This window comes from Felis catus, chromosome B1 (assembly GCF_018350175.1).
Source record: "Felis catus isolate Fca126 chromosome B1, F.catus_Fca126_mat1.0, whole genome shotgun sequence".
NCBI classification, from domain to species: Eukaryota; Metazoa; Chordata; class Mammalia; order Carnivora; family Felidae; genus Felis; species Felis catus.
Genome location: NC_058371.1, coordinates 19,168,749 through 19,193,236, shown reverse-complemented (window position 1 = coordinate 19,193,236; position 24,488 = coordinate 19,168,749). Strand labels below are relative to the sequence as shown.

The 24,488-nt window shown below is 35.9% G+C and overlaps 1 long non-coding RNA gene across 1 annotated transcript in view; it reads left to right on the top strand.

Annotated features, from left to right (window-relative positions):
- Nucleotides 1-530: 530 nt before the first annotated feature.
- The window catches only part of LOC123384780, a 52,192-nt gene continuing 28,234 nt past the window's right edge, over nucleotides 531-24,488 (top strand). The window contains exon 1 of the long non-coding RNA XR_006596323.1: nucleotides 531-1,090. This is a non-coding gene — a long non-coding RNA (uncharacterized LOC123384780). The remainder of the gene's footprint in view (nucleotides 1,091-24,488) is intronic.

Below are 24,488 nucleotides of genomic sequence, written 5' to 3'. Positions count from 1 at the left end.
TAATTTATTTTTGGGACAGAGAGAGACAGAGCATGAACGGGGGAGGGGCAGAGAGAGAGAGGGAGACACAGTAATCGGAAACAGGCTCCAGGCTCCAAGCCATCAGCCCAGAGCCTGACGCAGGGCTCGAACTCACGGACCGCGAGATCGTGACCTGGCTGAAGTCGGACGCTTAACCGACTGAGCCACCCAGGCGCCCCTCTAATAAATTTTAACTTGTTCAATGAACGATGTCTCTCAATATGAGTAGCACGTGGCCCAAATGTCATGTGATCATAACTGAGCCATGGTTCTTCTGTCTCTCTCTCTCTCTCTGACTTGCTCTCTCTTCTGCGGAATTATGGATGATCATCTCCCATGCTCAGATGCTCGGTCTCAGGCCTTTACAGAAATCAGTGATTTTTCAAAACATTGGAAGGTACCCACAACTGGCACTGGTGTATTTTTTGTCACTTCAAAGTACTTACAGACTGTCCTTTGCTTTTCCATACAAGAGTAAGCTTAGGAATGCTTTGCTTCCTTCTAGGTCAGGCTGCTTGCAGATATGGACCCTTTCCTCTGCTGCCTTATTGCCACTTACATTAAATACAGTATATGATAAGAGTTTATTAATACTGTAGTCAACATCCATGCAAGCATATACAAGGGCCCCCATGCAGAACAAGGTTGAAAACAAAGGCTGTAAGAAGAAGGAGATGATTGGGGCAGAAGTTAAGAAGGAAATCATTGAGAAGCATGAATGAGGTATGCAAGTGGCCGAAATTGCAAGATTTTGTAAGCAGTCTGTGTCGATCATTTGCACAATATTAAAGAAGAAAGAAGAAATTAGGAGCCTAGATGCAATAAAAGGAGTCATGAGAATCTGAAACCAATGGCCACTTGTTCTGAAAGATGTAGAAAAGTTGCTTCTGGTGTGGATAAGTGAGAAGCATCTAGCAGGTGATACTGTGACTGAGAACTTTGTCTGCAAGAAGGCAAAGGCCTTGTACACTGACCTCATAAGTAAACCTCCGGGTACATCAACAGAAAACGAAGAAGGTTTCAAGGTGAACAGGGGTCTCCGTCACACCAGCCATGAAGGTTTTCAAAGGTAAGTGTGCAGATAAATTTATTTATTTTTTGTATTTTCTATTTTCTTTATTATTTTGTATATTACAGCATTGTAATCATTTTTATATGAATATTTTTGGGGATGTGAAACAAATCATCTGAGTTTCCATTATTTCTTATGGGGAAATTCATTTTGATATACAAATGCTATGGATTACAAGCATGTTTCCAGAATGAATTGTGCTTGAAAACCAAGGTTTTACTGTATCTATAGATACAGTACATACTACATACTTTCCATTTATGAATGAAGCCTCTTTACTCTAACTTCAGTAAGTTGATTGATAAGGTCCTTGTTGTTCCCCCAAACACATTGTTTGCATTCCAGCCTCCACAGTTCTGCTTTAGTATTCTCCTGTTCTCTTTCTGGAAAGACCTATGTTTTTTTCCTCTATCTAAATCTTATCTATCTTATAAGTACAGCAGAACTTCCCCCTGCTGAGTGGACTATCTTGATGACTCACATCCTAATGAAGTTTGTTATTTATCTTGTGTGTTGGCTTTAACTTTGAATTTTGACATATGAAAAGGCAAAAATTATGTGTTGTAGTTATTTTATACTCCTTACTGTCATCAGAGTGAGTCTTTGCTGAAGACTCTGGGACATCTAACACTAGAATGAGCTAAAGAGGTCTCTGGGTTATTTGTATTTGGAGATGGTTCATTAAAGTATAAATAATTATTTTCCCCAAGCCAGTTTGGAATTTACCTCTGTAGAAGAAGAATAATGAGAAAAATGTTTCACTGAAGACAATTCTGGTTTCAAGATTCTAACCAGAACCTTTAAAATAAAAGCACGTAAATGAACACATCTTAATGAGGAGGGAAATCAATGAGAAGAAAATGGTCATGTGGTTTTGTTTTTCTGATCAGGGAAGATAGCTTCATTTCTTTTCTGTTTTTCCATCTGTTCAGCAACTCTAAGGTTTAGCTCTCTTCTAACTAATTGCAATTGCTTAGTATTGATTGATGGTGATACAAACCAAGGGACTATATAGGGATTTAGTCTTGATTTGAAGCTTTTATATGTAATTTTTTTCCCAACTTTTCTCTGAAAAGTAGAATGTTCTGTGTGCCCTGATGTGCTGTAATTTCCTGGAGAATACCAGAGTCCTTGCATTTACAATGTATAAAGAAAGAATAAAGCAGAGGGGTGTTACAACACATTTTCCCCAAGAGGAAAATTATTATGTACAATAAACATGTAAAGAAAGACCCACTGACCTAGAATCCAGTTAGCTAGTTTGCAACTGCCTGTGTTTGAGAAGCGACTTCCTCTCTTAACTATTACTAGGGGTCTAGTTGTATTAGAAGAAGCTAGGAGGACGACAATGGGACAAATATTTCATACAAAGTGAACATTACTAATATTTACTTCATTTTGTAGTAGGAAAACCTTAGACTCTGTGACATTTTCAGATATAAAATATGTATTTTATATATCTTTGTCATTTCCTAATCTTTGTAGAGAATTGATCTTAATGACTATCAATTAAGGTTAGTTAATTAACCTTGAAGTGACTCTAAGACATCAAATTCTCTGTTTCTTGTGGTTTTAGGAAGATTGCAATGAACCCCTCTAAGGAAGCAGCACTATTCGCTCAATCTGATCTAGCGCTGAATGTCACCCATAGGATTAATTTTAGAATTAAGCAGTTACCCACATGTTGTGTTATGGAGCTTGGTCATTTCTCTGCACAATAATGATTGACCTGACACAAATATTGGATGCCTCAAAATTTCCAGAAGCTGGTAGGATGGGTCACAGATCAGCATCCAGGCTCTGGTATTAGCACTTGGGCTACACTTGCAATCTTAAATTTTTTTTTTAACGTTTATTTATTTTTGAGACAGAGAGAGACAGAGCATGAATGGGGGGGAGGGTCAGAGAGAGAGACACACACAGAATCAGAAGCAGGCTCCAGGTTCTGAGCTGTCAGCACAAAGCCCGACGCGGGGCTCAAACTCACGGACCGCAAGATCACGACCTGAGCCGAAGTCAGACGCTTAACCGACTGAGGCGCCCCTACACTTGCAATCTTAATCGCTTACTATCTTTTTGCCTCGCTTTTCCCATCTGTAAAGAATAATGGTGATACTTACTCCTTAGGATTGAAGGTCAAATGAAGCAATACATATAACCTACTTATGACTATACATGATTAATACTAAATGCTTTAAAAAATGAGCTACTGTTGCTATCATAAAATATTCATCATTTTGACTTACTCTATCTGTATCCTGTATCTAGTGAGGATAAAGTCTTAAACTAATTCACACCCAAGTGTTAGTGTCTTCCTTAATGAAAGAACATATGGATTAGCTTCATAAACTGCAAAGTGCTCGATAAAAAATAAATTGTGTAACTAGTATTTTAAAGGGCAATGAGAGAACAGAGATGGTTTCAGTACAAGAGGGATGGCAGATAAAGACTGAAGGGAAATTCAGCCATTTCATACTTTCCCTGGTGCCTTCCTTATTCTGTATTACAGAATATACTGCAAATTCATCTCTATGTGGTTGTTCAATAAAAGAATGCCATGAGAGATTACTCACTGCACATGTTGAATTGAAAAACCCAGGGACACCTGGGTGGATCAGTTGGTTAAGCATTGGACTCTTTGTTTCTCCCCAGGTCATGATCTCACGGCTTCATGGGTTGGAACCCCACATCAGGCTCTGTGCTGGCATCACAGAGCCTGGTTGGGATTCTCTCTCTCCCTCTCTCTTTCTGCCCCTTTCCCTCTCATGCTGTCTCTGTCTCTCTCAAAATAAATACATAAACTTGAAAAGAAAAAATCCAGGCCAGTGGGGCAGCCCTGTACCCGGGGGGAGGAAGGGGCACAGCCTGTGATAAGTATGTACACATCTGGCCAGTCGGTGTAGGGTGCCTAGGGGAATGTGCAGGTCTGTGCACCAAGGGAGCAGGATCATGGGAAGTTTTAACACTCTGGGAGTAGATGTTTGCCATGAACAGAGTAAATGTGAGATTGGCACTTGCATTTGATACGCTCCCCAACCCTGCAAAATGGAGGCCAGGCCTGAGGTCCACAATCGCATTTGTAGGTGTCCTGCCTCACTGTAAACATCTCTAGGTAGCTTTAGAGCTACTTGCAGGGGGCAGAACCTGGGGTGGGGGAAGGTTTGAGGTGCTTGGATCTATTGTAATTTGAAGTCTTTTCTTTTTTAAGTTTATTTATTGAAAGAGAGAGACAGTGAGAGAGAGAAAAGTGAGTGGGGGAGGGGCAGAGAACGAGAATCTCCAGCAGAGCCCAACACAGGGCTTGAACTCATGAACGGTGAGATCATGATCTGAGCCAAAATCAAGAATCCGATGCTTAACTAACTGAGCCACACAGATTCCCCATCTATTGTAATTTTAAGTCTTAATATAAAAACTACATCGTTTATATCTCTAGTGTGAAAAAAGCAATTACTTACAATTTTTTACCCCTGAGCATTTCTTTCTGCAGGACACTGAGCTCCTAAAAGACAGTAACCATGTCATAATCATTTCTTTTATTCCTGGTACCTTTTACACAATAAAAACTAAAAAAAAGCCATGTGAAAACTGCTCATTGATTTTTTTAATACATAAATTAATGAAAGAAATCAGTAAACAGTTGTCTTTTAGACAAGAAGATATTTAGACTTTGCAAATACTATGAATCCAGAGTAAGAGATGATTTTCCTATGAAGAACTATTCAAATATTTTTATAAACGATAAAACATTTAATATGATGCTGTTTTCTAGGAGGTTTCTTTTGTTATTCACCTATGAATGCTATACAGTAAATATTCTAAGCAAACATATTGTCAAACTGTATAATAAAATATATGTAATGAAATTATATTAATCTAAAATCCTCTCATGCCAAGAATGACCACTCTTAAACACAGTAATATATTTAGCTATATTTTGAGTTCATTAGACAAAATCATTTTCACTCTTTCGTATTTATGCACAGCAAACTGCATTGTGAAGAGAATATATGTATATGAATAACTAATCTCTCACTGAAATTGAGTTTTCTCAGGAGGAAAATTCACTATAAAGTTGGGATCAGTGATGGGTGCCTCAATGGCTCAGTCAGTTGAGCATCCAACTTGGGCTCAGGTCATGATCTCGTGATTCATGAGTTCAAGCCCTACATCGGTCTCTGTGCTGACAGCTCAGAGCCTGGAGCCTGCTTCGGATTCTGTGTTTCCCTCTCTCTCCACCCTTTGCTTGCTCATACTCTGTCTCACTCTCTCTCTCTCTCTCAAAAAAAAAAAAAAAAAATTAAAGCAGTGACACCATACAAGTTGTATTATGATGTATTATTCATAAAAAAAAAAGTTGAAAGAACTTCAACTTTTTGTCTTGTAGAAATGTTATTTAAGTATATTTTGCTGTACCTATAAAGAGGCAAGTGTCTTGTTGATTATTTTATATGGTTTTCATTCTAAGAGCTGGTCAGAAAAGCCATATATACTTTTGGATTGGGAATCATGTCAATCTTAGAACATATGGTCATCCTTAAAGTCTGTTTAGAATCTCTAAAATAGAAGTTGTTTGAAAATTTAAATTATTTGATTTATAATTTTATCAAAACTAAAATGTTATGATCAGATAGAAGTACACATGTATCTCAGCATACCTTTACTTTAAAAAAAAGAAAGGCTTATATCCACCCAAGACACTGTAAAGATTTGGTATTTGTTTTCCTAGTTTACTTTCTGCTCAAATAGTTCTTGAGTTTTTGAGATTTCTTTTTCTTTTCCCATTACCTAAAGTCTTTCTGACAGTGGAGGACCAAAAAAAAAAAAAAAAAAAAAAAAAAAAATTGCCCAGAGACCCAATCTGTATTTTACTATAGATTTTAATCATATTTAATTTCTTCCTTACTCTATCCTACCTATCTCTGAATTTAGTGTATGCATTCCCCAAGAATTAAATACCCCTCTTTCATGTGAGTCCAGCTTTTCTTTTTTCTTCCCCCTTATCTCTCCCTCTCTCCCCCTCTCCCTTTCTTTCTTCCTTTCTCTCCTCTTTTCCTTCCTTTCTTTCTTGTTTCCACACTGTCATATGCATTTCATTAACGATTTTCAACACTCAAGCTAGGTTCTACAGCTTAACAATTCAAAGACCTCCCACCCTAAAGCAACTACTTTCTCAGAAATAAAAGTTCTGTTAGTAACCATCTAAGGTGGTATTTTCAAAAATGCCAGATTATAAAAATGACCTAGGGATCTAGTTAATATACAGATAATCAGGACCATGGGGTGGGGGGGACTACTAATAAACTCCCTAGATGACCTTTTGATAAGAAAACTAATCTCTCAATCAATGCAAATTTCTTCCCATTGCCATTCTGGTATGTGGTCATAATACCAGCCTCAGTAGAGTGATAAACACTTCTTTAAGAGAAAGCCTATTTCACTGTTCAATTTTTTCTAATTATAGAAAAAAAAATGTCTTCTTACATTGTTCCTAAACCTATTTCCTATTCTGCAGGTTACAGTTTTATCATGGGCACATACTGCTCTTATAAAAAAAAAGATGAATTATAGAGAAAATCAAAAGTGCTCTAATACATATGATTTGACATGAGCAGGTTTTTGCCAGCAGGAAAGCAATGAAAATGGGATCAAGTCTTCCTAGCAAAGGAAATTAACCAACAGGAGCTTGACAATTGCAGGCTTATTTTAAGGGAGTAGTGATATGTTTTGAAGGTTATTAAGATGTAACCTCTTATTCATCTAGAAACTTGGATGTTTCTCCTTGAGAAAAATCTTTAGGAAAGTTACAAGTTGTTGTTACCTCTACAGATGAATTGGCAAAGAGTATCACTATTATCACTTGATTTTAATCAGAAAACTTGACTTAAATTCCAACTAAGACATCCTGAATTTGCCACTAATTCTGTTAAGTAGATCACTTAACTCTCTGTGAATTAGTTTTTCATGTGTGATATATAAGACCCTTCTGACTTGATTATAATAAGGATTAAAAGTGAAAATGATAATAAACTAGTATTTAGTTCTGTAAAAACACTAAATGTTGAGAAATGTCCCTGAGCTGGCTAGTGACATTTTGTCTCTGGTGGAAATTCAATTGTCATTTAGTGAAAAGAAGAAAGAGCTCAACTGATAATTGGCATGCATGTATCTAAAATTACATGTTTTGGGGCGCCTGGGTGGTTCAGTCCGTTGAGCATCCGACTTCGGCTCAGGTCATGATCTCACGGCTCGTGAGTTCAAGCCCCACATCGGGCTCTGTGCTGACAGCTCAGAGCCTGGAGCCTGCTTCCAATTCTGTGTCTCCCTCTCTCTCTGCTCCTAACCCACTCGCATTCTGTCTCTGTCTCTCTCAAAAATAAATAAACATTAAAAAAAATAATAATTAAAAAAAATAAAATTACATGTTTCTGGAATTCACACCTAGAGTTTTTGTAATATTATTTCACCATTAGAAGAATTCTTTTTTGGTCCTTACTAGGTTTCATATATTTATTGGGGTAGGAGAACAGAGATCGGGAAATCAGAGTGAGAAAAGACTGTATCTTTTAAGTTTTTGAGAGAGAGAGCAAGGAGAGAGGGAGAAAGAGAGAGGAAGGGAAGGAGAGAGAGAGAGAGAGAGAGAGAGAGAGAGAGAGAGAGAATCCCAAGCAGGCTCAGCACTGCAGTACAGAGCCCAACGCAGTGCACGAACCCACAAGATCAGGTCATGATCTCACGGTTTGTGAGTTTGAGCCCCACATTGGTTTCTGTACTGACAATGCAGAACCTGCTTGGGATTCTCTCTTCCCTTCTCTCTCTACCCCTCCTCTGTTCACTCTCTCTGTCTCTCTCTCTCAAAATAAATAAATAAATTTTAAAATAAATAAATAAAGCATTATCTTGAAATGAAAATGCATATGCAAATAATTTTAAGGTTGAAACTAAATGCAGTTTTCAGTGGTTATTGACACTAGTCACTCATTTTATTTTATTTATTTTTTTTAATTTTTTTTCAACGTTTTTATTTATTTTTGGGACAGAGAGAGAGCATGAACGGGGGAGGGGCAGAGAGAGAGGGAGACACAGAATCGGAAACAGGCTCCAGGCTCTGAGCCATCAGCCCAGAGCCTGACGTGGGGCTCGAACTCCCGGACCGCGAGATCGTGACCTGGCTGAAGTCAGACGCTTAACCGACTGCGCCACCCAGGCGCCCCTCACTCATTTTAAGCTAAAGGATGTTTGAATGTTGTGTCTTTATGACGAATGAACAGTTGGTTAATGTCAGAACCAGTATTACCTTTTTTCTGGGCTCCATGTTTTTTCTTCCATTAAAAACTTAAACACTGAAGGATGGTCCTGAATATACACATAGATATGCTATGTATAAAGGGAAATCAAACACTTAATCTGCTTCCTAAAGACCAAAATCTGTTCAATACCATAAAAATACACTAAGTAGACAAAACAATGAAACAGTTGCCCAGAATGCATTCCCTTCAGTAGGACCTATTTAGGATGACTTCAGGGGCTTTATGAATTCATTCAGTTTCCTATATTGTCTTTTAAATACAAAAAAACTTTCATTTTCTCTATAGTTCCTTTGTCTTGCTTGGCCAGTATTAAGAAGTGATGTCTGACTTCTGTTTTAAGATATAGTCTTGGGGTGCCTGGGTGGCTCAGTTGGTTAAGCTTGATTTCGGCTCACATCATGATCTCACGGTTTGTGGGATCGAGCTCCGCGTCAGACTCTGTACTGACAGTGTGCAGCCTGCTTGGGATTCTCCCTCTCCCTCTGTCTCTGCCCCCCCCCCCCCCCCGTGTAGATGTGTACTCTCTCTTCCTCTCAAAATAAACCTTTAAAAATTATAAAAAGTATTTAATGAGTTCCCTATACATTCCAGTGAAGACTTATCTGTAGCAGAATGTCTACATAAGTGTTCTAAAACAGATATGAATAAAGTACTTCTGTAAGAGAACAAAATCAGATTAATTTCAGCTATAAGTCACTGAAAAGATTTTGGAAGGGAGAGACCTATGAATGCATCGATAAATATCTGGGTAACTCAACAAAACCACACTCAACTGAGCATGTAAATGAAGACAATTAATGAGTTCATAGGGATATGCATGCTTTGGAGGTGGATTTCTGTAGTTAATTTCTGAATACGTATGAATAAAGTGACATTTTCCAAATCAACTAGCTTACTAGAGATTCATTTCACAGAAATTTTGTATGTTTCAAAACTATTTCAACTTTGTGGTTAGAATGTGTAAGGTAAATGGAATTTTTGGTAGGCAATTTTTGTGGAGGTGGAGGCAATTTTCTTGCTTATGAAATTAATAAATTTGTGTATTATTGTTTGGTTTGGCTTTCTTTTTTTTCAGTTGTCCACAAATACATTTACAAACAAAAATATCAAATTATACTGTATTATACATTGACCTGAATAAGCAACATGGCATATTGAACATTCAAGCAGTGATTTTATGACTTCATTCCTCATTATGTTAATTGAAGCCATTCTCCCACAAACTGGACTCTGTGTTCTGTGAGAATGATCTAGATTTAAAGATATTGGAAGATTTGTACTTGTAATTAACTTCATCATTCAAAATTTTCATCCCATGATATAGCCTAAGGGTGTCTTTATTCCCACCCACCTTTAGGTCATAATAAAAATTCAGCTACTATCCTATACAGAAGATTGGCAAAGATAAGATTTCATTATTATTTTCTTGTCACTAAACAGAAGCTTTTTCTTTCCAAAATGAACTCTGGTATTGCCAATCTATATTTGGGTAATTTTGTCAGTCCAGTATTTTACCTGTTATAGAAACTAAAAGGGATACTTCTCACTTGTATTTTAATAGGTCACCTTTTAAAGTGATCACATCATTTTTTTTCTTCTGAAGCATTCTCTGGTGATGTTTCACTGCTTATAACACTTAACATCTCCGTTTCTTTGTTCTTGCCTTCTTGCTTCATATGGCTGGAGTGTGACAACCCTAGATCCAAAAGCTAATTTCTGCAAAAAGTATTTACTTTGTATGTTTGGTAATTTAAAGCTTAATTTCTTCATGAACATTTATTGAGCACTTATTATATGCAGTGTACTTTCAACGTCTCTTACCTCATTTTATTTTTCAACATACTTATCCACAAAATGATAGACACATTTCTTCTTAAATGTTTAAATTCTTACTGTTGCTTAAATGGCAGGTCATAAAGAATTAATAGAAGGTCTGAGATGAAAAGTATAATAAGTACAAAGACAACAGTTATTTTTGATGCTTCCTGTTTTGAAATTTCCTAGAGGCTGTCGCTGCATTCAGTAATTTTTTTCTTCTAGAAGGTCTCTCAGATTTACTTCATTCTCAGTTCTTTCTAGGAAGACCAAAGTCCAGACTTCTATCCCTTCATGTTTGGAATACTACGCAGTTCTTTAACTGATTACCCTCCCCCGTGCCTTCCTTCTCTAATCCATCCTTCCCCTGCAATCATCTTTCTGAAATGCTGCTATTGTTATGTCACTCTTCTGCTCCGAAAACTCCTATGCTCTATTATTGCCTTCTAGACAAAAATGAAATTCTCCTACCTGGCGGGAGGTCACCCATAATTTTGTGCCATACTGCTAGTGAAGCTTTATTTCCTACTTTTTCCCTCATACTTTGCCTCTGTCACTCTGGTCAACTCACTTCCGTCCCAACACACTCTGCTTCCTAAAAAGTCCATGTTTTACAAGTATGATGACCTTTTTCAGCATGGCCCTTTACCCTTGCACCTGTCCAACCACTGACCCTCTGGAAAGCCAAAATTGAACTCCACTAACTCTAACAGTTCTAACACATCCTGATGTTCTTTAATTTTCTGAATTCCAATAACATTTATAATCAGAATCTCATGGTTACTCAATTTGTCATTAAAAGGGTGCTAGAATCAATTCAGATAACCAGGACACTTGTTCCCTGCTGAGTGTTAAAACCATTTCTACCTCCCCTTACTCACTGTATATTCTACTGGTATCATAGTGATCACAGCATCACAGTGATGGATTATGTTTCCATTTTCTGTGCTACTCTGGAAGGCCTGTGGGAAGCAACCTGTTTTTGGTTCCCATCCCCAGTGCATCTGGAATCACATCTGACACGTAGCGGCTTCTCAATGCGTGTTTAAAGATTGAATATCTACCGTTAAAAACTACTCGTCCAGAGATTATCTGTAAAATTGAAATAATAATACCTGCCCTCCGTAGATCACTAGGTATTATTTAATAGAGAAAAAGGTGGGAAATTACTCTGTAATTGTAAGCAGTATAGAAATATTATATGGCTATGTGATGCTCTCTCTCTATAGCAATGCTTTCTTAACTATAATCTTTGAACCTAGAAACTATCCTACTATTTTGACACCCATGAGCATATACTCAGCTGCTAACCAACTGATGGCTTATGACATACTTTTAGTAAAATTTATGCAGACAATCACTTATTGAGTGATTGTAAATTTAGTATTAAAAATCATCTGTTTTTATACTATTAGCATATTTAATATTTGTCTCCTATGTCTCATGGGGCCTAAAATGATAAAACAGTTTTAATTCTAATTCTGAATAATGTGTTTTAATAATTACACTTTTATATATTACATCCTCTAGACAGAAAAAGGAAGCAAAATAAAATTTGTAACAGGAGCTCATGAATACTATCACCTTCTAGGATAGCAAATAAAATCAAAAAGAATTCCTGTTTGGTAGGGGGTTCATGGGAAATATTACCTTGAAAATAGAAAATGTTGAAAAACTGAGTTTTGATCTCAGTTCTGCTCACTTACCAGATGGGTGGTGGTGGGCATGTCATTTACCTTCTCAGAACTTCCCTTTCTTCTTCTGTAAAATGGAAATTTTGTTTTAATTCCTGTTCCATATCTATCTTACAGATTAATGGGAATAAAATGAGAACATGCATGTTAATGTATTACTCTATTAATAAATTAATATTTATTCTATTATTTTTAAAATTAACTTGCTTATTTATCTAAATGCTTCACACTACATTCTAAGTTATCTGTAATTCTATTCAATGAAATATTTTTATAATGATGATTATATAAAAACCAGTGACTACATGAAACACTTTGGAATCGCAGGTGTTTAAATATGTTTAGGTTTATGTTTCTTGACACTTTTTGTCTTGAAATGCACTAACTTGAGTAAATGACATACAGACAAGTTTTACAAATCACAATGCCTTGGACATGGGATTCTTTATTTTCCTTTTTTTTTTTCCCCCTCCTAAGTGGATTTAAACAGATGAGCCAATAGCAATTTATTTCCCCCTTCTGTAAATAGGTCTTAGGAGTGAACAAGGCAGTGAAACAGATATATCAGTTTTGGATGATGTTATAGACTGAATGCTTGTATCCTTCCAAAATTCATGTGTTTAATCCCTAACCTTCATCGTGATGGGATTTTGGGAAGTACTTAGGATTAGATAAGGTCATGAGAATGGGACCCTCATGATAGGATTAGCGTTTTGTTTTGTTTTGTTTTTAAGAAGAGAAAGAGAAAACAGTGTTCAATCTCTGTCTCTGTCTCCCTGTCTCTCTCTCTCTCTCTCTCTCTGTCTCTCCATCATGTGAAGACACAGCAAGAAGGCAGCCATCTCCAAGCCAGGAAGAGGTCCCTCACCAAGAACTGAGTCTGCCTGCACCTTGATCTTGGACTTCCCAGGCTGTAGAACTATGAGGCTGTTATATAATTATATGCATAATTATATGCATAATAATATGCATAAAATGTTTATTTATTTGAGAGAGCATGAGTAGGGGAGAGGCAGAGAAAAAGGGAGACAGAGGATCTGAAGCCGGCTCTGTGCTGACAGCAGCAAGCCCAATGTGCGGTTCAGACTCATGAGAACTCACGAACTGTGAGATCATGGCCTGAGCTGAAGTCGGATGCTCAACTGACTGAGCCACCCAGGTGCCCCTGTGAAGCTGTGTTTTAAGCCACCTAGTTCATAGTATTGTGTTCTAGCAGCCTGAGCAGACTAAGACAGATGCAACAACTTTAATAAAAATAAATGACTCAAAAGCATGTCTGGCTATAAAGAGTTAAGTATAAGGGAAGTGTGGAAAACACCATACACACACACACACACACACACACACACACACACACACAAACCAGAGCATGTCGAGGTGTAGATATAAAGTAGAAGTACTGAAATTAGCACACATTTTAATTAGTTCAATTGGGATGGATGGTAGAAAAGCCAGCTGTCCCACAGTCCAATCTCTCTATCTTCATTTTCTCAATGGATACCCTATTAAAGTGTGTATTTCACAGGCTTTCTTGCAGCCAGTTGCGGCGAGGGACTAATTTCAAGCTTGTGATATATTAATGGAAGTGATATTTGCTACTTCCAAGTTATTTCTCTGTCTCTTTAAAGATGTTGGTCCTGGGCTTTCTCTCCTGCTTAGTGTTCTAGCTTGGTGCTGACCAGAGAAATCTAGGAAGCCATATGTTGAGGATAACAGAACCACCCACAGCCTTGGACTACTCCTCTCTGAACTCTTCTAAGAGGGGGAAACACATTTCCCCTATATTTATGACTCTTCCTCACTTCAATTTAGCCTCTTCTAACCAAGTTGACTCACAAAAACCAAACCTACTGCTATCTTTCCTTAAAGCAAAAGACTTAGTCTGAGGAGAAAAAAAGACTTTAGTTTGGGGGTAGAGTAGGCAATTTACCCAATTTGTGGGACAGTGGGAATGATTAATATCACATCTTTTGTCACCTCATCCAATGTGAGGAAGTACATTAGTAATCTGAAACACTGAAATAGAGGATGGGTAGTTAATGTCACATCTTTCCTTGTCCAACACAGCTAACAATTATGCCTCTTTTATTTGTTTTTTCTTATATGTGCCAAATTGAATTGCACAATACAGATAGATTCGCATGGATTAAGATAGACTAGCTTTAATTCCTCTGAGAACCAATCTCTCTTCGGCAGTAACCATCATCATGAAGGCTTTTCTGAATCATTCAAGACAGAGTATATTCAATTGGTAAAGTGTGAGTTATATATATTATTTACATATGTGTAATATTTACAAAAAAATTGACAGCCCACTATATATCCCTTTGTGTATCCAAAATACAATGTAGAAAAATACCATACTAAATAATTGGAGGACAAGGTAAAAGAGGAGTCCTGAGCTTTGCATTTATCTGACTTTTGCATATTTAGTTCACCTCTCTCCATGGAAAGAAAACCTGTTATGACCAATTTATTATCTTACTGTCTTTTTTTCTCTCTTTTTTTTTCTTTTTTTTTTTTAATGTTATCCTTCAAGACCTTTCTACCTCTTGGTTTTTCAGCAACCTACTAAGGTACATCTTGCTTTGCATTTATTGATGTGATTTATACACCTGAGTATATAGAAACAATGTACTCTTCCCTCTTTCAACCACATAGCAAAGTGTAACCTATATGTTTGAGAAGATGGCACTGTGTAAAAAGAGCTTTTACACACGTAAGGTCTATGCAACCTACGCAGAAAATTGTATAGATCTAGATACAGATTAAGAACTATCTATCTAATCTATGTGTTTAAATATATGTAAATATATGTATGTAAATATATGCATATATACATATATATGCAAATAAAAGTGTAAAGATAAGCATAGAAGTATATATGTACTACTTTATGTTACTTAAACACATCATTAATATTGACTTGGGACTGGGAATGTCCAACATTCCAGATTTTTCCATGATTGTTGACAATAAAATAATACTTCATCTGGGAAAATCCCATGTAGTTAATTACTTGTAGAAATATGTGACATGGATATTTCCTATTTACATAATACTGATTCTAAGTCAGCATATTTACTTAATCAGATATCTCACTTCTTAAACATTCTGGATCAATAAGAGCTTACTCTTTTGCTCACTATGGGTTTTAGATCAGTATTATTGATTTCGAACGTTAAAATTTCTCTGTCTGACAGAAGTAACATACCTTCCACACATTCTATGCCTTCACTAGCAACTAACTTGAATTTTGTTCTCACTGTAAGGTCTAATCCCTGGAACTGTTCTTCATATTTCTGGTTCATTAACCTCTGTCTGATTTCACTTTTTTCTTTAGATTGTGAGACCATATTGAGCCTCTTTAATGGTCTTTTCATTAGTACTCTAAAGTCTCTCATCTATTTAACTTTTCCGACCTATTCCCCAATGCTGAGTGGTCCTTATGGTCTTTTTTTCACTGCTTTCAGACTATTTTGGCATTGCTGGAAAAAAGTAGCTAAATGGTGCTAACTCCACCATAGATTTCCATTGTCCAATCTTACTTCTCTCTTGCTACTGCTCAGAAATGGTTATTTGTGTCCTGATTCGATATTGCATTAGTCTGAAAAGGGGTTTCAATCTTATTTTTATTCCTAATGTATTTCATCCTTCTTAGGTTAAACCTCTTCTTGCACTTAACTATGGATAGCAATGCCATCTTAAATGATTTCTGTAGACTCTCCCCTATATAAAGACTTGACATCTATGACGTCATGTTCTTCATTCTTTTCTCAAAGAAAAGAAGAAACCAGGCATAGTTTCTCCACTTTTTTAGTGTTACACCATCTATGTGGACTTTGATGTTAACCTTTTCTTCTTTTCTTGACAACTCATTCCATTAAATCACCATTTTCTATATTTTTCCCTTTCTTCTTACATTTGCTCTGAACTACTTATGTGCTCAAACTTATCCTTCTTGTGTAAAAGCCTTTCTTCACTGACAATCTCTCAAGGTATCAGTTTGTTTTGTCCTCTTGCTAAGAAACCTCTTGGAAGAGTAGCTGGAGTGTTCTCCCCACAATCTCATTATTCTTTCACTTCTTGCAGAGTAACTTTCACAACAAACCCTTGAAAATCAGTCTACAAGCCTTTTCCAGTCTTCATGTTCACTGACTGCTCTTTGACATTACACCATGGTAACCATCCCTTGTTTCTTAAAGTGTGCTCCCTCTTGCTTCTGCGTCATATTTTTAACTCTGACCTTCCTACTACCCATTTCTATAGAGAAAGTGGGACCTATTATTTCTTGATTAAATGGTACTTAATTTACATGCTTCAGCTACTTTGCTTAGATGCTCTAACAACCATTATCCCCACTTAGTTCCCAATAGTAGCCATTCTCCAAGAAGTCTGTGCTTACCTCTTCTGCTCTCTGTGTTATTTGTGGCTGCCACTAGATGAGTAAATTTTATTTCTTCATAATCCCAGAGACCTGTATCTTAGCTGACAAACTCAAACTCATAGCCATCTACTTGCTCATTACCTTTACTTAAATATTCTGAAATGAACAACATAGCCCGAACAATTCTTATCATTTCTATGACCCTTGTTTTCAAATTAGTTTCTTCTATGTATAATTTTTTTAAGTTTTATTTATAGTACAAGCATTCTCTAAGTAATCACAACTTGAAATCAAGTGTAATCCTTACTTCTGCTCCCTTCTCCTTTCCATCATTAGGTTTCAAATTCTTTCCTTTTATGGTAACTTCCTTTTAACTTTTCCCCTTTTCCATCCTCATTGTGTTTTGTTAGATTTAGTTCTCATTTTCCTTTACGTGGACTGTGGCCCCACAGTCCAAGTTGGTGTCCCCATATTTAGCCATTCTCTTCTTTAAGTGTAATGTAAAAAGTTCTCCTTTGCATTTTCCACAGAGAACAAGTTATTTTAGAGATATCTTTAATATTTTTTTAAATCTGGCTGAAATTCACCTCTCTACCTTATTTCCAATTATTTGTCTAAACATACTTTAAATCATAGCATAACTATAGATTTAAAATAGTCTAATGTCTTTGAACATATCCCATATGTTTTTGTGCCTATGGTTTTGTTTATACTTTTGTCCTTCTGCCTTAAATGTCCTCTTCCAAAACATCTACCTTTCAAACTCCTATGCATCTTTCAAAGTTTTTTTATATGCTGGCCTTCAGTGGTGCTTACTCTCAGTCAAAAGTTCTTTTCCTTCTTTTTTTTTTTTAAATTGAGATATAACTGACATGTAGCTTTATGTAAGTTTAAGATGTACCATGTGTTAATTTGATACGCTTATATATTGCAGTATAATTACCGCTGCTGTGTTAGCTAACACCCCTGTCACCTCACATAATTATCATTTCTTTTTGCAGTGAACAATTAAGATCTAGTCTCTTAGCAACTTTGAGGTTTATAATACAATATCACTGACTGTAATCACTATGTTGTACATTAGATCTTCAGGACTTATTTATCTACTAGTTGTCAGTTGATACCCTTAAACAACATCTCCCCATTTTCCCCACCCCCTTGACTCTGACAACCACCATTTTATTCTCTGTTTCTATGAATCTGGCATTTTTAAATATAAGTGAGATCATACAGTATTTGTCTTTCCATATCTGACTGACCCCATATTAGCATAATTCCCGCAAGGTCTGTGTTGTTGCGAATGACAAATTTCCTTCTTTCTCATGTTATCATGGTTGAAAGATGTTCCATTTTGTGTGTGTGTGTGTGTGTGTGTGTGTGTGTGTGTGTGGTCTATATCTCATCTTCTTTATCCACTCATCCACTGATAGATTCTTAGGTCATTTCCGTATCTTGGTTCCTATGAATAATGCTGCAATAAATATGAGAGTGTGGATACTTCTTTGATACTCATTTTTTATTTCTTTGGATGCAAACCCAGAAGGGAAATACTAGAATTGCTGGATAATGTGAGTGGCAATTCTGTTTTTTAATTTGTTGAGACACCTCCATACTGATTTTCATACCGTCTGCACCAACTTACATTCCTACCAACAGCAATCAAGGGTTCCCTTTTCTCCACATCCATGCCAACACTGGCTTGTCTTTTTAATGATAGCTATTCTAACAGGAATGAGGTGATAACTCATTATAGTTTTGATTTGTATTTCCCTGAAGATAAGTGAGACTGAGCATCTTTTCTCTTTTATTAACATTTATATATATATTTTGTTCTCCATCCAACTAGCTTCAGGTGTATATCATAGTGCTTCAATATTTTTATATATTATGAAATAATCCCCACTGAGCATTTTTCATGTACCTTTTGGTGATTTGGGTGTCTTCTTTGGAAAAATGTGTATTTAGTTGCTTTGCTTGTGTTTATCAGACTGTTTGGTGTGTGTGTGTGTGTGTGTGTGTGTGTGTCTTTTCTGTTGTTACTGAAAATTTGTCTCAAGGAAAACAAAGCTAGAAGCATCACACTCCCTGACTTCAAACTATATTACAAAACCATTGTAATCAAAACAGTATGGTATTGGCATAAAATCAGACACAAGGGTCAATGGAACAGTATAGAGAGACTAGAAGTAAACCCATGGATACATGGTCAATTAATTTACAACAAAAAAGCCAAGAATACACAATGGAGAAAGGATAGTCTGTTCAGTAAATGGTGTTGGGAAAACTGGATAGCCACATGCAAAAGAATGAAATTAGACCACTGTCTTGCATCATGCATAAAAATTAACTAACTATAATGGGTTAAAGACTTGACTGTAAGGCCTGAAACCATAAAACTGCTAGAAAAAAAGCATAAATGTTAACTTCTTTGACATTGATCTTGGTGATGATTTTTTGAATCTGACACCAGAAGGAAAGGTAACAAAAGCAAAAAAATCAACAAGTGAGATTACATCAATCTAAAAATTTTCTGCACATCAAAAGAAACAATTAACAAAATGAAAAGGCAAACTACTGAATGGAAGAAACTATTTGCAAATCATTTACATAACAAGGGGTTAATATCCCAAATATATAAAGAACTCTTACTACTCAATTGCAAAAAAAAAAAATGTAATTCAATTTAAAAAAATGGGCAAATGATCTGAATAGACATTTTTCCAAAGACATACAGATGGCCAACAGGTATATGAAAAGTTGTTCAATATCACTAATCATCAAGGAATGCAAATCAAAACCCTAATGAGATATCATCTCATACCTGTTAACTTTGCTGTTATCAAAAAGACAAAAGTAACAAATACTTGTGAGGATATGAAGAAAAGGGAACCCTCCCGCACTGTTGGGTGGAATGTTAATTGGTGCAGCCACTGTGTAAAACAGTATGAGTTTCCTCAAAATATTAAAAATAAAACTGACTTTGGGCACCTGGGTGGTTCAGTCAGTTAACTGTTAAGTGTCCGATTCTTGATTTTAGCTCAGGTCATGATCTCACAGTTCATGAGTTTGAGCCCCACATTGGACACGATAACAGCACGGAGCCTGCTTGGGATTCTCTCTCTCTACCTCTCTCTCTGCCGCTCCCCAACTCATTCTCTTTTTTTCTCTCAAAATAAATAAAAACTAAAATGAAGTAAAATAAAATAAAGCAAAGCAAAACTATCATATGATCCAGCAATTATATTTCTGTATATTTATCTAAGGAAAACAAAAGCACTAACTCAAAAGGATACATGCATCCCCATGTTTATTGCAGCATTATTTACAATAACCAAGATACAGAAACAACCTAAGTATCCATCATGGATGAATGGATAAAGGAAATATGAATACACATACACCCCCACACACACACATATGTGTGTGTGTGGGTGTGTATGTGTGTGTGTGTGTATATATATATATATATATATATATATATATATATAGAATAGAATATTACTCAACCATTAAAAAGAATTGGACACCTGGGTGGCTCAGTCAGTTAAGCCTCTGACTCGTGATTTTGGCTCAGGTCATGATTTTAGGGTTTGTGAGATCGAGTTCCACATCAGGCTCTGTGCTGACAGTGTGGACCTTGCTTGGGATTCTCTCTCTCTCTCTCCCCTCCTCTATTCGTGTGTGCCCTCTCTGTCTCTCTCTGTCCAGATAAATAAATAAACTTTTAAAAAAGGCTGAAGTCTTGTCACTTGGAACAAAATGGCTGGACCTTGAGGACATTATGCTGAGTTAAATAAGTCAGACAGAGGCAGAGTTGGGTGGGGGGAGGGGAAATGTGTGAAGACAATCAAAGGTACAAACTTCCAATTATAAAAAAAATAAGTTATGGAATGCAGCGTACAGCATGGAGACTATAGGTACTCATACTGTATTGCTTATTTGAAGATTGTTAAGATAGTAGATCTTAACATTTCTCATACAAGAAAAAAAAAACTGTTAACTATCTATGGTGGCAAATGTTAACGAGACTTACTGTGGTTATCATTTTGTTGTACACCTGAAACAAATATAATGTTCTGTGTCAGTTATACCTCAGTTTAAAACAAAATTTTAAAAATTCTCCCTTCCTTCTGTGAGCATCTATGTTAGATTTTTGGGAACATTCTGCCTTATAATGATGCTTGTTTTATATAGGTTTTGACTGCTGTAGCTTAAGCTCTTGGAATGTAGAAATCTTGCCTCTTCATCATTATATCTTTTGCTGTTCCTGAAAACACTTACGTTATCACTATTTTCTCCCTATTTATGCATATATGTAGGTTGCACAAAGAAATAATGATAAATACTTCAAGTTTTTTGAAAATTGTTTTGAATGACCTTCTTATGGTATATTCATATGCTTTTCTGCTTCATTTTATTTGGTGGCTTTTATCAAGAATAATAATTTCACCTAATTATAATAAAATAAAATAATAAAATAAAATAAAAATGTGATTCAGTGGGTGTGGAAATTAACTAGATGGCAGGAATTTTTTCATAACATATATATATAACATATATACACATATACACATGAATATATCACCATGATATAAACTTAAAATGTCTTACAGTATTATTTGTGAATTATACCTCAAGAAAGCTGAAATTAAAAAAAAAGAGTAATCACAATATTCTATGTTCCCGTTCCATTTTATCTTTCAATTTAGGCATAACTTTATAATTTTATTTGCTTCAGTAAATCTTTTCCAAAAAGAGAAGTATTTGTAAGGGCTTAAGACTTCTGCAATTTCTTTGATTCAGTTACATTGTTTATGTGTCCTAAGGCATCTATGCTTTTTGATTCCAAACTATGTAGTGCCTTCTGGGTGAGTTTTCATGAAAAATTCAGGAAGCTCCATTTGTGTTTCCTCTTTGTAATATAACTGTTTTTCAGATATTTCCCTTTTATTCATGAAAAACTCTGTAGCATAACTTTTAATTTAAATACAAATAATAAATATATACAGAGAAAGATAGATGACATTATCATTTCCTCCCTCAGGAAAAATACAAGTGTGAATAATTAATGAATCTCTGTTAATAGCAAACAATAGACCTCCTTATCCAGCTTGTGGATGAAGTGAATCCATCGACCTTGCTATAGAATATCTCCCCCGATGAGTATAAATTACCTCTTGTCAAGGCTACCACATAACTCCTGTTAAAACCATTTTCCAGAGCCTCAAACCCTGGTGTGGGCCTTGTTCAGTGTCTCTTGTCTTCCTTCTTATTTAAAGGAAGTCTGTTCACAAGGAGACTGGAAGCCGAAAGATTTGGTTTCTACCTGCGCAACTCCTACAGATATGTGATGAACTGAAGCTGACCCTCAAGTATAGCTCACTCTTAATGGAACTACCTACTTCTACACAGTGTCAAGGATTGGCTTTAAAGGTTTCCTGGGCCAATAGATTAAATTACTCTTTAAGGCCAAAAGGCTGTGGTATGAGATTATACCTGATGAAAGGGAGAAATAAATTATTAAGAGGATATGAAGGTAATAAATCTTCCATTATAAGTAACACATGAAGTGCTATTTTATGGCCAAGGCTGAAATATTAATATCAAGTTTTCTTGAAAGGGCACCTGCACTTAACCCAGAATTTTCCATAATGCTAGACACATGAGAGTTCATGTTTTTGCTCTAATATTGGGTATTCTGGTGAAATATTCCTCACGGTGCAACCTCTTGGTATTTTTTGTCAGGTACTTAATAACTTCAATGGCTGTAAGAAAAATAATTAGGTGTGCCCAAGAGTTTTAAAGGCATTTATTTTAAGTGAGTGCCAAACTACATGAAATCTGCAGTACCTTAAAAAAGCTATTTCTATAGAATGTGGCTTGATGTTGGAGGAAAAAAATAAAGAAAATAAAGTCAGTGAGATTCCCAAGAACAAGACTGATCATGGTGTCTCCAGCCCCTCACCTGAATTATAGTAGGAATGACTAGTGATTTATTGAATAAATTAAACTATAAAAATCAACTCACAGTCAACTTTTAAATATTAAAACTTGGAGATGCTGGATATTACCACAATGTCTCCTAAACCTATTTACATGTCTAAGTGCAGGTTAAGCTTTCCGTAAAAGAAATTGATTTCTGTTCCTCTGATAAAGTCACAGAAATATTTCTTTGAATTTCTGTGTTCCAGGGCAATCACAAGAGGCGTGCCTTCTGCAAGGTAATATTGAGTGTGCTTCAGCGTCATACTTCAACTTCAGCTTTTCACTTTATGTTTTAGATGGGCATGCTGATACCAATATGCAATAGAAACAGGTTACCACTGGCCAATTAGACTTACAGAGACTCTAAGAACAGAAAAGATACTGTTCCACACCCGAAATTTGAATCAAGACATCTGTAAGACACATGTGATACATTTATTCAGTTGTATATTTCTGATTTTTCTCATAATGACGTCAAGCATCAAGTTATTTCTCATATCTATATATAATTCATATTTATCTATCTATGTATTTATACCTATATCTATGTTGCTTTGATGGTCCTCTCGGTATATACTTAGTTGAATAATACAGCACTGACATAATCTCAAATACAAAAGAAAATAATTCTGATTTAGACATCCATGTTATGTTCTTCTAAGAAGGGTATTGTGATAGTAATAAGAAAAAAGGAGTGTATAATCTACTTTTAGTAAAAAAGTCAAAGAATTTCCTAATGAAAAAGAAAATTAAACATAAAACCAATCGTTCAGAGGTTTTAAAGAGTAAGTATTGATTATTTAAAATTCTGTATCATGTATTGTCAAGAGATTTTACAATATTTTTGAAGAAAAGGATTTCTTTCTACTCACATGAAAAACCACAAGGACTCAGAGTCTATCAGTTAAAAGTGATTTTTATTTCTTTACATTTACTTACAATCTAAATATGTTGTGTATTATAAACATGTTTTCACTAATCAAAAAAGGGCACATTTTGTTCCTCTTACACATTAAAAAATAAACACACATGAACCCATTTATAATAATCATTAAAGATCTATGTTAAGTAAATAAAATTTTGAATCAATAATACTAGGGATGGGGTACCTGGGTGGCTCAGTTGGCTAAGTGTCTGACTTCACCTCAGGTCATGATCTCACCATCCCCAGTTCGAGCCCCGCATTGGACTCTGTGCTGACCGCTCAGAACCTGGAGCCTGTTTCGGATTCTGTGTGTGTGTCTCTCTCTCTGCCCCTACCCAGCTCATGCTCTGTCTCTCTGTCTGTCTGTCTCTCTCTCTGTCTCAAAAATAAATAAACATTTGAAAAAATTTAAAAAAAAGAATGCTGGGGATGAAAATATAGTCTAAATACAACCTATTCTGAGTAGATCTTGCCCTTCCTTCTTTCCTTCCTTCCCTCCTTCCTTCCTTCCTTCTCTAAAGGTAAGGCAGAAATTAGTTTGAAAAGTTCATTAACTTTTATGCCCATAGGTAAGAATTTCATATATTCTAGGAAAAAAACTAGATTTATAAAGTCTAAGTGTCCTTCAAATAGAATGTCTACGTATCTTTTTTTTAATTTTATTTTTTATTTTTTAAAATTTACATCCAAATTAGTTAGCATATACTGAAACAATGATTTCAGGAGTAGATTCCTCAATGCCCCTTACCCATTTATCCCACCCCCCTTCCCACAACCCCTCCAGCAACAATCAGTTTGTTTTCCATATTTATGAGTCTCTTCTGTTTTGTCCCCCTCCCTGTTTTTATATTATTTTTGTTTCCCTTCTCTTATGCTCATCTGTTTTGTCTTTTAAAGTCCTCATATGAGTGAAGTCATATGATTTTTGTCTTTCTCTGACTGACTGATTTCATTTGGCATCATACCCTCCAGTTCCATCCACGTAGTTGCAAATGGCAAAATTTCATTCTTTTTGATTGCCGAGTAATACTCCATTATCCAAATACACCATATCTTCTTTATCCATTCATCAATCGATGGACATTTGGGCTCTTTCCATACTTTGGCTATTGTTGATAGTGCTGCTATAAACATGGGGGTGCATGTGTCCCTTCGAAACAGCACACCTGTATCCCGTGGATAAATGTCTAGTAGTGCAATTGCTGGGTCGTAGGGTAGTTCTATTTTTAGTTTTTTGAGGAACAATGTCTACATATCTTCATTTTTGAATTTCATTATT